A 15,369-nucleotide genomic window follows, 5' to 3' on the forward strand; every position below is an offset into this window, starting at 1 on the left:
GAGGCTGTGTTGTTTAGACTCACTGTCTTTGCCTGTCAAACTCCTGTACATTCTTTAATGTTCAGTCCAGTAGCACCTCCTTTAAGAAGCCTACCCTGATGCTCCCAGACTGGACTGAGCATACCATCAAGCTTCTGTCTTGTCTTGAAATTATGTATGTGTCTATCTGTGAGGACCCCCATGGCAGGCACAGAATCACACTCACTTGTGTGTCCCCAGAGTCAAACACAGGGTCTGCCACATACTAGGGATCACTTCCAGGAGCTTAACTGAGCTGGAGTAGTTGCCAGTTGGGACACTGTCTTGGAGACATGTTCTCAGGGAGCAGTAACCCAGAGTAAACGAGAAGGCATTTCCCTAGCACACTGCACTGCTCTGGAGATTAGGACAGGCAGAACCCATGAGCCTGACACAGCCAAAAACTCAGTGTACTTCTCTGGCTTCTCCTTGGCATCGTGGGAGTTTGTCTCATCAGCTTTCATAAACCCAAGTAACAGAGTATAAGCCGAACAAGGCACTAGGTGAGGGTGGGGGAGACACAGACAAGGTCTAGTCCAGTTTCAAGGCCCCGCAGTGGTGCACGTGAACAAGTGCAGTACACTGTCCCATGGAGCAGAGAGGAGCTGGTGTCAGCTCTGCTTGGAGAAGCTGAGACAGGCTTTGTAGAAGGAGCCGTCCTTGAACTGAGTCTTGGAGCCTGCAGAGGAATCCAGGTGAAGGTGGGAACTAGGATTGAGCCATCCGGGCAGAAGGACCAGCCTGGGGAAAAGCTCAAAAGGTTGGAAGGTTGGAAGGTACTGTACTGGCAAGTCAGTGGATAACCACGTGTCTACCTAGCTGGTGTTTGAGGCTCTGTGGAGGATGAGGGATGAGATGAGGTCAGGGGACAGTTTGGGGCCTGCTTGAAGGTGGGGGTACAGGGGAGCTTGAGCACTCACCTAAAAGTGGGGCTTTTGTTTAATAAGCACTGGGGAGCCTTGAATGTTTTTAAGCAGAGGAATAAAAACTGGCAACCGTGTTTAGGATGAACAAGAGGGACAAGGAGGTAGATTAGAAAGTATCGCTGTTGCTGGTAAGGGTGATGAGGACCAGGACAGGGGCTGAGCTAGAGAAAGAGAGGAAGGAATGGCTTAAGAGATGTTGTGTTGTGGGGGTGGAATCACAAGGAGCCAAGCCCGCTCAGCATCCTGAATCTTTCCAATTCCTTTCCACACACCTACCCCCTCAGCCCCCGGCTCCCAGCTCCCCAGCATCCTTCTTCCCTCCTTGGCTGTTATATTCTAAGGCAAGGAGATTCCAAATGCTGACTACATCTTCCTTGGCCCATGTCAGCTTTTGGCAAATAAGCTGGTGTCGCGTTCCCCAGAAAGCTTTTCTCGAACTTCATAAAGTTAGCAAAGAGGAGAAGTGTTAACAGTATGATCTGTTGAGTCTCAATTTCTAATCCCAGCCCTAACACTAACCCAGCTTTTCACTCCCTGAAGTTCTGCCAAAATGAAAAGAGAAGGTCTGTGCCAGACACGAGTGATTTCAGCTGAACAAGCACTTGGAGGGTCACAGAGCACTGCTGTGCTCACAAAATGCTCTTGCTTCAGAATGGGCTTTGGGTCGCCGGTGGCGGTGCATCTGGGCGACATGGTCAAAAGGAGCATGGAAAGTATTTTTCTTTGGTAAATAAATATTCCAAATGTTGATGCTGAATTAAATCCGAAGCTCCAAGGAGACAGGTGCCTTTCCTTTATTAAAAAAAAAAAAATTGTGGAGGGAAAGAGAAGGAATGATTTTGGACAGCCTTCTTCTAGTTAGAGACATAAACAATTTAGCCCCAACAGCTGGAGAAAAGTCAAGGTTTGGGAGATAAACATTGCACATTCTTGTGTGTCTAATCCTTTAAAAACACTGTTGCAAAAAAAAAAAAAAACACTGTTGCATTTAATTCCCACAATCATCCAATATGGCTGCAGATATTATGCCCATTTCACAGATGAGGCATCTGAAGTTCAGAAAGATGAAGGCATGCGCCCAAGGGAATATATAATCAAATGTCATTATAATGAAGTACAGGCTGTACAGAAATTGTCTTACCTTGGGAAACAGGTGAAAATGCTGTCAACTCCCTTGCATTTGCATAGGGCTCAGAGTTTGCAAAGCTCACTCACATATGTTATTCTCACATCGTGCTCAGAAAGGCCCTGGGAGGAGGACAGTAATGTTCCCCTTGTAGAGAAGGGGAAACTGAGAGTCAGGGAGAAGAAGGGGTTTGACGGCTGGAAACTGGGACTGAAACACAGAACTGAGTCCAGACTTAGCTCTTTTCCTATACAGGGTGGTTCTGAAAAAGCCAGAGGGGTTGCTAAGAGAGAGAAGGGCTTTCCTGGGAGAGAGAGGACCAGGGGAAAAGCCCCCAAGGGGAATTTAGGGTGTATCATAGAAGCACAGGCTGGAATCAAGATTGCTGGGAGAAATATCAATAACCTCAGATACGCAGATGACACCACCCTTATGGCAAAAAGCAAAAAAACTACAGAGCCTCTTGATGAAAATGAAAGAGGAGAGTGAAAAAAAATGGCTTGAAACTCAACATTCAAAAAACTAAGATCACGGCATCTGGTCCCATCACTTCATGGCAAATAGATGGGAAAGCAATGGAAACAGTGAGAGACTTTATTTTCTTGGGCTCCAAAATCACTGCAGATGGTGACTGCAGCCATGAAATTAAAAGATGCTTGCTCCTTGGAAGAGAAGCTACGACCAACCTAGACAGCATATTAAAAAGCAGAGACATTACTTTGTCAGCAAAGGTTCATCTAGTCAAAGCTATGGTTTTTCCAGTAGTCATGTATGGATGTGAGAGCTGGACCTTAAAGAAAGCTGAGCACTGAAGAATTGATGTTTTTGAACTGTGGTGTTGGAGAAAACTCTTGAGAGTCCCTTCGACTGCAAGGAGATCAAACCAGTAAATCCTAAAGGAAATTAGTCCTGAATATTCTTTGGAAGGACTGATGCTGAAGTTGAGGCTCCAATACTTTGGCACCTCATGTGAAGAACTGACTCATTGGAAAAGACCCTGATGCTGGGAAAGATTGAAGGTGGGAGGAGAAGAGGACAACAGAGGATGAGATGGTTGGATGGCATCACCAACTCAATGGACGTGAGTCTGAGTGAACTCCAGGAGTTGGTGATGGACAGGGAGGCCTGGTGTGCTGCAGTCCATGAGGTTGCAAAGAGTCGGACACGACTGGGCGACTGAACTGAACTGATAGAAAGTCTAAGATCCATGGGGCCGAGTTCCACAGGCAGGGCCATTGTGGTCGTGTGTCAGACCTGGAGCCACATGGCCAAGATTTGAACCCAGATTCTGCCATTTAGCCCCCTCTCCATGTCTCCATTTCCTCACCTGTAAATGAGGAGACACTAGCGATAGGAACTGTGTCGCCCTCCAAGAGAATGCGGTGACAATGAGCGTGGGAGAAGCACTTAGAAGAGGACCTGAGGCGTATATAGTCACAAGGAAGCTTCTCTATTCTGCTATGGCTATGATTGCTGCCTCTGCCAGCAGAGTCCTGGGGATAAGGCTGGGCTGAAGAGGGAGGGCTTAGGATCTCTGTGTGCAAAGTTTGAACCTTGTTTTTTCATGCTGCTGCAATAAAGTACCAAAGACTGGGTGGCTTATAAACAACAGAAATTTATTTCTCCCCATTCTGGAAGCTGGAAGTCTGAGATTGGCAAGCCCATGGGGTCAGCTTCAGCTGAGAGCCCTCTTCTGGGTTGCAGACTGCTGACTTCTCCTTGTGTCTTCACACGACAGCAAAAGGGCAAAAGAGCTTTCTGGGGTCTCTGTTACAAAGGCACTAATCCCTTTCCTGAGTGCTCCGCCCTCATGACCCAATCACTTCCCAAAGGCCCTAACCTCCTAATAATATCACACTGGGGGCTAGAGTTTCCACACATGAATTTGAGGGTTAGGAAACATTCATCCCTTTGCAGACCTGAAGGAGCAAAAGTAATCGGAGGCCCATTGTGGTTAAAACAGGATAAAATTGTTATTTTATGAAAATAAGTCTGGCAGCAGTGTGCAGACCTCCCTAACACTTCTCCCCATCTGGACTTGGACTCCCTGAGGCATTCCCTAGCAGCTTGTACCCGCTCCATCAACACACTCACCCTCAGGCACTGTAATTGCCTGACAATTGCAACTGGACCATGTTTGTCTTACTCCCTGATATATCTTGTGTCCAATACATTACCTGGCACTTTGTGGGTGCTCAATAAATACACTTTTGATGAATGAATAATAAATAGATATGGGATGATAGTCTGAAGAGGAAAGAGTCTATAGAGAGACCAGCCAAGGAGCAGATGCAAGAGTCAGATACAAGATGCTGGCTCGGGATGGAAGCAGAAAGAGTAAAAAGAAGTAAGAAATGCAAGAGGCATGGGGGAGACAGGACTGATAGGATTTTGTGAATGAGACTATGGGAGTTCCTGGGAAAGGAAGGGTCAATGTGGACTCCATTCCAGGGTTCCTGGTCACTGGCAATGGCCCTTTTAAAATGGGAAAAAAGAAGGAGAAATTAGCTTGTAAGAGAAGATTCAGCAGTGACTTTGCCCTTGCTGAGCTTCACAAAAGTTGCCGGTGAGGAAAATGGTGTAATAGGGGGCACTATGTGGTAAAAAAGTACTGGCTGGAGTTGGGGATTTGGGAAGAACCAGTTTGGTGACCTTCAGTGAGTGCCTCTTTCCTGGGAAAGGAGCTAGCACCAGGAGGCAGGAGGGACTGACAGTCGGGGGTGCTTAGAGCAGAGAGGAAGCAGGTAGATGGCAATAACCCCCGTTGACGTAACAGTGTTCCCCAGCTGTCAGCTTTGCCTCAGGCAGCCCCACCCACTTCATGGAGCTGGCTTTACAGGCAACCCTTGCCCCTACCCAGCCTTCCCTGGTGGCTCAGCGACAAAGAATCTGCCTACAATGCAGAGACATGGGTTCAATCCCTGGGTCGGGAAGATCCCCTGGAGGAGGACATGGCAACCCACTCCAGTATTCTTGCCTGGAGAATCCTACAGACAGAGGAGCCTGGCGGGCTACAGTCCTTAGGGTCACGTAGAGTCGGATATGACTGAAGAGACAGCACACACACACGCACTTGGCCCTCCCCAAACTTGGACTTCCACCCTACCTCCTCATGATGCCCATCCTTGCTCTTCCCTTTCCTTGGGTGGTCACCCCACCTTTCCCCTGCTTCACAAAGAAAAACAAAAAATACAAGCAAGAAGAAGAAGGCACATTCATTGAGTGTCCTAAAAGAAGGCACCTCTTAGCCCTTGGGACTGCTTGTTCTCCTCTTCCTTTCTTCCTCAATCCACACCCCACCCAAGACCTGCCAGTGAAAGAATGACATCCGAAAGGAAAGCCAGTTTGTACCCGAAGGCCAGTTTAATGTAAAGTGAATTTAGTGAAAAAGAAGACCAAGCCGTTTTGCGTTTGTTTTGTTTTCTTGAAACACTCTATTACAGTCACGGCTACTATGAACTCACAACTTCTGGTTTCCTCATTTCTGCAAGAAAACTATGACCGCTGGGGCTCCAGAGAGTGCAAGCACAGAGCCATTTCTGCATGTTTTTCTGGTGGGTAGAAAAATCAGGGAAAAGAAAATAAAGTGGGACTTCCCTGGTAGTCCAGAGGTTAAGACTTTGCCTTCACATGCTCGGGACTCGGGTTTGATCTCTGGTTGGGGAACTAAAATCCCACATGCCTCACAGCCCAAACACAAAAACAGAAAAAAAAACAGAAGCAATATTGTAACAAATTGAATAAAGAATTAAAAAAAAAAAAAAGCTAATGCTTGTCCTCACTATGGGTCAATGGGGAAAATTTACTTTGGAGTCAAGTAATCTTTTTTTATTGAAGTATAGTTGATTTACAGTATTGTGTTAGTTTCAAGTATATAGCAAAGTGATTCTGTTATATATTTTTTCAGATTATTTTCCATTATAGTCTATCATAAAGTATACGTTATAGTTCCTTGTGCTCTACAGTAGATCCTCGTTGCTTATCTATTGTGTGTATAGTCATTTGTATCTATTAATCCCATACTACTAATTTATCCCTCCACTCCCTCCCTTTTCCCTTTGGTAATCATAAATTTTTTCTCTATGTCTGTGAGTCTGTTTCTGTTTTGTGTATAGATTCACTGGCATTATTTTTTGGATTCCACATATGAGTGATATCATTCGGTACTTGTCTTTCTCTGTCCGACTTCACTTAGTATGACAATCTCTAGGTCCATCCATTTTGCTGCAAGTGATAATATTTCATTCTTTTTTTAATGACTGAGCAATACGCCATTGTGTGTGTATATACATTATACATACATATATATATACACACGCACAGTAGGTGGCGCAGTTGGTAAAGAATCCACCTGCCAATGCAGGAGATACAAGAGAAGCAGGTTCAATCCCTGGGTGGTCGGGAAGATCCCCTGGAGAAGGAAAATTTTTGCCTGGAGAATCCCATGGACAGAGGACCGTGGCAGGCTACAGTCCATAGGGTCACAAAGAGTCGGACACAACTGAGCATTCACACACGTGTATGCATATATACACATATACACACACATATACACAGCATACTTCTTAAGCCAATCATCTGTTGATAAGCAGTTGGGTTGCTTCCATGTTTTGGCTATTGTAAATAGTGCTGCTGTTAACATGGGTGTGCCTGTATCTTTTTGAATTAATGTTTTTGGGTCTTTTTGATATATACCCAGGATCATATGGTAACTCTATTTTTAGTTTTTTAAGGAAGCTGCATACTGTTCTCCATAGTGGCTGCACCAATTTACATTCCTGCCAATAATGTAGAAGGGTTCCCTTTTCTCCACACCCTTTCCAGCATTTATTATTTGTAGACTTTTTGATGATGGCCATTCTGACTGGTGTGAGGTGACACCTCATTGTGGTTTTAATTTATATTTCTCTAATAATTAGCCATGTTGAACATCTTTTCATGTGCCTATTGGCCACCTGTATGTCTTCTTTGGAAAAAGTCTAAGTCTTTGGCACATTTTTTGATTGGGTTGTTGGGATTTGTTTTTGTTCTTGTGTTTTTTTTTTATATTGAGTTGTATGAGCTGTTCGTATGTTTGAATATTAACCCCTTATTGTCTGCATTGTCTGCGAAGATTTTCTCCCAATCTGTAGGTCATCTTTTCAACTTATTGATGATTTCTTTGCTGTGCAAAAGCTTTTGAGTAGGTCCCATTTGTTTATTTTTGCTTTTATTTTTTTGCCTTGGGAGACCCATCTAAGAAAACATTGCTAAGATTTACCTCAGGGAATGTTTTGCCTACATTCTCTTCTATGTTGTCACGTCTTATATTTTGGTCTTTAAACCATTTTGAGTTTATTTTTGCAGATGGTGTGAGGGTGTGTTCTAATTTCGTTGATTAACACACAGCTATCCAGCTTTCCCACCGTCACTTGCTGAAGAGATGGTTTTTGCAGTCATTCTATATTCTTGCCTCCTTTGCTGTAGACAATTGCCCAAAGGTGTGCGAGTTTGGAGTCGTATAATCCCAGGTGTGATCTGCAACTACTGGGCTGGCTCATCGCCTCTCAGAGCCAGTCCGCTCATCGATCAAGCACAGCTGACAATAACTCTTACCTCCCGAGATGACATGAGGAGGCAACACAGTCAAGCTCTTTGCACAATGTGGGTGTGCCCTGAAGAGCTACTTCTGATGGCCCTTCACGTTTCTCCCAGGAGCCTCCCAGCCTCTGCTCCCTGCAGGCCTCTAGGGGAGCCACAGAGGAGGGATGAGTTAGGGGCCCACTTCGAAGGGAGCTTTTCATCTACTGATTTCCAAGAATTTTCACTTTATTACACATTTTTTTCAGGCTTCAGTCTGACTTGACTAAAATGTAAAGAAACCTCATGTATTTGGGTGGCCAGAGCAGCATGCCTGCTTTCCTAGGCTTATCACATTCTGTCAGCCAAAGCTGAACACCATCTTCAAACAAAATGTCTATTTCTAGCCAAACGAAGGCCCCAGAAAGACTGAACCATCTACCTCATCCATGGTGCACTTGCTTGGAAAAGATCCAAGCGTGTTGGAGTCCTGGCCAGCCCAAAGCACCCCAGCCACTTTCGGAGAGAGCAGGCGGAAGTGAGGGCTCTGATTTTCATGTGAAATCCCCATTTGGCCTCGGAAACGTTAAAAATAAACTTTCACCTGCATCTGATTTTCCTCTTTGTTACTGCAACCATTGTCTGTCTGAACAAAGAGGTAGCAAGAGCCTCTTTGAGCAGTTCACAGAGTTCAAGCCAGAGCCCAAATTGGAGGGGACACAGATGTTAATGAACAAGAGGACCAAGCGAGAGCGCTATTGGGAATGGAAAAACCTCCCCGGGATTGTCAGGCCCCACGCTGCTCTGCCAGCAGCCGGCCTGGCTCTCAGGAGAAAGACCCGGGACCTGCCTGTGCCTTGCCCCCTCTGCAACTTGATGGTAGAGCGAGATCTTGGTGAGTCATACATGATTTCTTCCCACTCGCTTGCATTTTGGAGGCACCCATCAGATTTGGGGGGTGGGTGTGCTGGTTAAAATAAGGTATGAAATCACAAATTATGACTGTGGCATTTATCGTTTCTCTTGGAAGCAGTATGTTTTTATAGAAAGAGCCTGGGCTTGGGAACAGGATAAACCTGGGTTCAACTTCTTTCATTTTCAGTTTGTGACTTTAGGCAAATTAGTTGGCTTCTCTGACCTTCATTTTACTTATCTGTAAAATGGGTGTTTAAAATGCTGTATTGGTTAAAGCAATGCTAGTGGCTGTGATACACACACACACACACACACACAGTTAGAGTTCATTGGCTCTAACATTATAGAAACTGATTTCTGATGCTCAGAAAGTCCACAACAGGTTTTCCTGGTCTCTGGGCTGCTCTTCTCCAAGAGAGGAGATAGGTGCCTGCATCCTTTCTTTATCTGACTTCACCATTTTCTAAGCACGGCTTTCAAGGTCACCAGCCTTGTAGATGTCCAGCCAAAGGTAGGTGGGAGAAAATGTAGGACTATGGCAAGTGGAAGGTTTTCTTCTGGGCCTAGAAACACACTGCATCCCTTCCACTTGCAGGCTAGCATCTATCACTGCAATGAATTGCAGAGAACACTTAGAAATGAGGTCCAGCTGCGTGCCCAGGAAGATGAGGAAACAGGTTTGGTAAACATCTAGCTAGACTTTGCCACGTATACCAACTTTTCAGGGAGATAGTAAGACTTAAAAGAGATGATTTTGAAACTGTGTGGCTCTCAACAAATGTTAATTCCTTTCTTCTTTCTCTTCCCCCATGGCCAAATTTTGCTGGAAGCAATGAGAGAAAGCTTCATTTGTAATGACATACAAACAGGAGCAGTTACTGCCAACAAGCTCCTCCCTGACCCCCACAGCCCTTGCCTTTGACATTTTCCCCATTGACAAAGCGGAGACCCCAGAGTCTTGTTTCTGCTCCTTCCTCTCATGATCTGTCCTTATAGCCTCACCAGGTACCTCTCCTTCTACAAAATAGGAAGATTCAGCTATTAAACCCTAAAGTCAGAAAACCATCATGTTAGGAACAGTTGAAGAAATGATGCTTGGTGACACTGTGTTTCTCCTAAATTCTGTTCTTAACCCCTGGAGTTGGGTCACCCAGGCTCTCACTGCTGTGGTTCCCAGCGTCCTTTATCGTGTTACATCTGGCTGCTTCATAAATTTACCTGCCTGGCTCCAGGAAACATTTGGATTTGACACAGCCAGCCCTCCTGAGGGTTCCCAGGTTTCTAGGCTGGGCTTTGTCCCTCAGGCCCACCCCTCCTATCCTGGATGCCTCACACAGTCAGCCATTCAGACGTCATGGCTTTTGCTGTACCCTGGGTCACACCTTGAGTCTGCTTTCTCCTTTTTCACACATACAGCTTGAGACAGCCTTTTCATGACATCCCCAAGTACTGCCTCGTCCTCACCCCTATACTCACTTGCTTGTACATCTGGGGGAAAGGGTTAGCAAGAAACACCTTATCAAAAGTTGTGGTTTCACAGTAAATGAGTAATGTGGTTTCACCGGTTTTGGAGGCTGGCCTTTATACAGTGTTGTGGGTTAGCATTGTGACAGTATTTCTAAGAGAAAAATATGCCCCAAATTCCAAACAACTAAATTCTGAATGAATTCGATGACCCAGTTCTTTCTTAAGTTGAGAATTGCATTGATCAAAGTCCTGATATGCAGGACAGCTCACAGACTTTGCATACATACAAACCTGAATTTAAATCCTGGCTCTGCCACCTAGTAATGTGTGACTTTGGGCAAATTACCTAAACTCTTCAAAATATGTTTCTTTATCTGTAAAATGAGAAAGATAATCTTGTTTATAGTGTTTGTGTAAAGATTTAGTGCAAGAATGTTCATACAGCTCCTATCATAGTGGCTGCTTCTGCTAAGTCGCTATAGTCGTGTCCGACTCTGTGTGACCCCATAGACGGCAGCCCACTAGGCTCCTCTGTCCCTGGGATTCTCCAGGCAAGAACACTGGAGTGGGTTGCCATTTCCTTCTCCAATGCATGAAAGTGAAAAGTGAAAGTGAAGTTGCTTAGTCGTGCCTGACTCTTAGCGACCCCATGGACTGCAGCCTACCAGGCTCCTCTGTCCATGGGATTTTCCAGGCAAGTGGCTAGTACATAGTAAATAACAATTATTATAGTTGTCATAACATAAGGAAGAATTAAGATCATCTATGATATTTGTTAAACTTTAAAAGGAACTTTTTTACACAAAATTTTAATGTCTAACATATTTTAATTACAAAAACCTGGAAAAAAGGGAAAACTTAAAAGGAGAAAGTAGAAACCAACCAAAATCTCACTGTTCAACGAAAACCACTTTTAATGTCTTGGTGGTTTTCCTCTCAATATTTTACCATATACTTGCATACTTTACACAACTGGAATTAAGCTAGGTATAACATTATTTTACATACAATATTTTCTTTTTTGCCACACTCTGCAGATATGGGATCTTAATTGGCCAAAAAGGGATCAAACCTGGGACCCCCTGCATTAGAAGCAGATGGGCCACCACTGCTTAAGCACTTAACCACTTAACCACTGGGCCACCAGGGAAGTCCAACATTTTTCACTTGAAACATAATAAGTTTTTTCCAGTAAAATTATTTACAAATTCTAGCTTTTAAGAATTTAAAATTTAAGGGAACTTTAAAACTATTCAATAATTAAATTATCCATTCCTTTAATGCTGAACATTTAGCTTATTTCCATTTTTTCACTCATGAGCAACAGTTTCATATAAAATCCTGGAAATTTAATTGTTATCTGTATTTGTGTTTATTTACCTAAAATAGTTTCCTAGAAGCATTGCCAAGTCAAAGGGTGTGCACGTTTTTAGTCCTCTTGTAACCGTTAGCTGAATAGCCCTTCAGAAATAGTCTAACAGCTTATACTCTGGGGAGTTTTAAAGTCTATGCTCTTGCCTTCCTGCTCACTTCTGCGAGGACTCCAGGAGCTGACTCTTGCCAGGGAACAGCTGCTTTGGAGAGTGCACAGTGTTTGGTCCAGTAGACACTTCCTTTTCCTAACAGTGCCCCGAATTCCTTTCGGGGAATCGTCTCTGCCCCTTGTGCAGTTTAGTGGGACATCAGAGTTGGAAGTGTGCCCTGGGCAGGAGAATGGATGCTGGTGAAGAAGCCAGCTTCGATGAGATTGCAGGGACCCTTTCCCATGCTAGATGCTAGACTCGTCCTGCCATCTAGTGGTCAGTAAAGGGAGATGGCAGCAGGGGCCAGACCTCCGGCAGAGGGCGGGGAGAGCGAGATGAATCTGCACTCCAGGAGGCCATGAGTGCATGGCAGGTTAGTATCCCATAGGTACCCCCGAACTCAGAGTGCTATATGAAGAAGGTTGAGTGTTAGTCACTCAGTCATATCCAACTCTGCAACCCCATGGACTGTAACCAACCAGCCTCCTCTGTCCATGAAATTCTCCAGATAAGAATGCTGGAGTAATCCATGCACATATGGACACCTTATATTTGACAAAGGAGGCAAGAATATACAATGGATTAAAGACAATCTCTTTAACAAGTGGTGCTGGGAAATCTGGTCAACTACTTGTAAAAGAATGAAACTAGAGCACTTTCTAACACAATACACAAAAATAAACTCAAAATGGATTAAAGATCTAAACGTAAGACCAGAAACTATAAAACTCCTAGAGGAGAACATAGGCAAAACACTCTCCGACATACATCACAGCAGGATCCTCTATGACCCACCTCCCAGAATACTGGAAATAAAAGCAAAAATAAACAAATGGGACCGAATTAAACTTAAAAGCTTCTGCACAACAAAGGAAACTATAAGCAAGGTGAAAAGACAGACTTCAGAATGGGAGAAAATAATAGCAAATGAAGCAACTGACAAACAACTAATCTCAAAAATATACAAGCAACTCCTACAGCTCAATTCCAGAAAAATAAACGACCCAATCAAAAAATGGGCCAAAGAACTAAATAGACATTTCTCCAAAGAAGACATACAGATGGCTAACAAACACATGAAAAAATGCTCAACATCACTCATTATCAGAGAAATGCAAATCAAAACCACTATGAGGTACCATTTCACGCCAGTCAGAATGGCTGCGATCCAAAAGTCTACAAGCAATAAATGCTGGAGAGGGTGTGGAGAAAAGGGAATCCTCTTACACTGTTGGTGGGAATGCAAACTAGTACAGCCACTGTGGAGAACAGTGTGGAGATTCCTTAAAAAACTAGAAATAGAACTGCCTTATGATCCAGCAATCCCACTGCTGGGCATACACACTGAGGAAACCAGAAGGGAAAGAGACACGTGTACCCCAATGTTCATCGCAGCACTGTTTATAATAGCCAGGACATGGAAGCAACCTAGATGTCCATCAGCAGATGAATGGATAAGAAAGCTGTGGTACAGATACACAATGGAGTATTACTCAGCCATTAAAAAGAATACATTTGAGTCAGTTCTAATGAGGTGGATGAAACTGGAGCCTATTATACAGAGTGAAGTAAGCCAGAAAGAAAAACACCAATACAGTATACTAACGCATATATATGGAATTTAGAAAGATGGTAACAATAACCCTGTATACGAGACAGCAAAAGAGACACTGATGTATAGAACAGTCTTTGGACTCTGTGGGAGAGGGAGAGGGTGGGATGATTTGGGAGAATGGCATTGAAATACGTATAATATCATATATGAAATGAGTTGCCAGTCCAGGTTCGATGCACAATACTGGATGCTTGGGGCTGGTGCACTGGGATGACCCAGAGGGATGGTATGGGGAGGGAGGAGGGGGAGGGTTCAGGATGGGGAACACATGTATACCTGTGGTGGATTCATTTCAATATTTGGCAAAACCAATACAATATTGCAAAGTTTAAAAATAAAATAAAATTTAAAAAAAAAATTAGTACTGTAAAAAAAAAAGAAAAATTAAAAAAAAAAAAAAAAGAATGCTGGAGTAAGTTGCCATTCCCTTCCCCAGGGCATCTTCCAGACCCAGGGATCAAACCTGGATCTCCCTCATTGCAGGCAGATTCCTTACCATCTGAGCCACCAGGGAAGCCCAAAGGGGATGAGGGCAGGAATTTTTCTCAATAATAATTAGTGAGCACTGACTATCTGCCAAAGACTATCCAAAGTGCTTTTTCCACTTTTAATCTTGTAGCCGGAGCCCAGCAGCGCCTGTGAGGATGGGGAAACTGAAGCCAAATCCACACAACTAGTCAGTGGCACAGACAGAAGTCAAACCCAGCATTGTGTGACTTTATAGCCAACGTTTCTAGGAACATTTATAGAATCACAGAGAGATACCACCCCCTGCACCCCTTCTGTTCCTGCATCTCCACCCTCACCCCTACCCACCCCATTCCCTGGACCACAGAGGGTGGTTGCATTTCCTAAGGTGCATAGCTCATTTCCACCTGCTGTGCCTCTTGTGGGTCCCCAAGTCTCTTCTCTGAGAAACTTGGAAGGGAAGCTTTTCTCTCCGTAGGCTTGGAGATCATAGCAGGAAAGGGGCAGGGGTGGTAGTAGAGCCCTTCATCTACTGTCCACAAGTGTCAAAATGTTTTAGGCCAACGTTAACAGCTCTTTCCCTTTATTAATTGTGTGAGATGGAGATGCAAACAAGATCTCTAAAAGGCAGACTCGTTTCAGATCAGCCACTGTAAAGTTTGCTTCTAAATCCACCAAGGGGGACTTCTGTGGTGGTCCAGTGGCTAAAACTCCACACTCCCAACGCAGGGGACCCGGTTCTGTCATTGGTCATGGCACTAAATCCCACGTGCTGCAACTCAGAGCTTGCATGTCGCAACTAAAGATCCCACAGGCTGCAAAAAAGATCCAAGGTCCTATGTACTGCTGCTAATACTTGGTACAGCCAAATAAATAAATAAATATTTTAAACCCAGAATGGGTTTCTTGGGCTTTCCAGGAATAAGCGTGTGGCTGGCCCAGAGTTACCCTAGCCTTGTACCAAAGGCTAAAAGAACCAGCCTGCCACCCCAGTGAACACACAGGGAGCCCAGGGGACCCGCTGGCCTACAGACACTTCCACCTAGGGGATGCTGAGGTTTATTTAGGAAGCAGTGGCCATTCTTCCTGCCTGGCCCACTAGATGAGTAATAAGCCATCTATTTTTAGTTTAGGGCTTTGTTTTTCTTTTCCTGTTTTAGAAATTTATCCATACCCATTTCTCAGGGTTGATAACTTAGGCCAAATCGAGTTGTTCCCTTGGGGAATAAGGAGAGTGCCCTTCAGAAAGGAGCATGGTCCTCAAGTTGACTGATTTCCCCTTAAGAATCAAAATTTGTCTGCAATAACCTCCATCATTTTCAACAAACACCACTGGATGCCTTAAGAGACAGAAAGGCTGGCGTCTGGCATTGCTGAGTGTCCTCTTCTGAGCCAGGTCCCAGGCCACTGTGCCCTTTCACACAGGCACCATCACCCTGTCCTTGCTCGGCCCCATCCGCTACCTGCCCCAGAGTAGTAGGGGTCAAGCCCTCTCCCGGACGTGGACAGCCTCTTGCACTTTAAGTTTCAATTGCTGGTTCTCACCACTCTCCAACCCATGCACCTATTTATTTCCCTTTCCTTGTAATGGTATGATCAGTTAACTTTATGCACACATTTAGTCAATCAACATTTATTGATCGCCTACCATGTGCCAGGTGCTGGGGTAAAAAGGGGTCCACATCTCTCACAGTCAAGAGGAAGGCTAGTAAGCAAGACAATTACAATATGGGATAGAAAAATGCTAAGCTA

This window comes from Bos taurus, chromosome 1 (genome assembly GCF_002263795.3).
Source record: "Bos taurus isolate L1 Dominette 01449 registration number 42190680 breed Hereford chromosome 1, ARS-UCD2.0, whole genome shotgun sequence".
NCBI lineage: Eukaryota > Metazoa > Chordata > Mammalia > Artiodactyla > Bovidae > Bos > Bos taurus.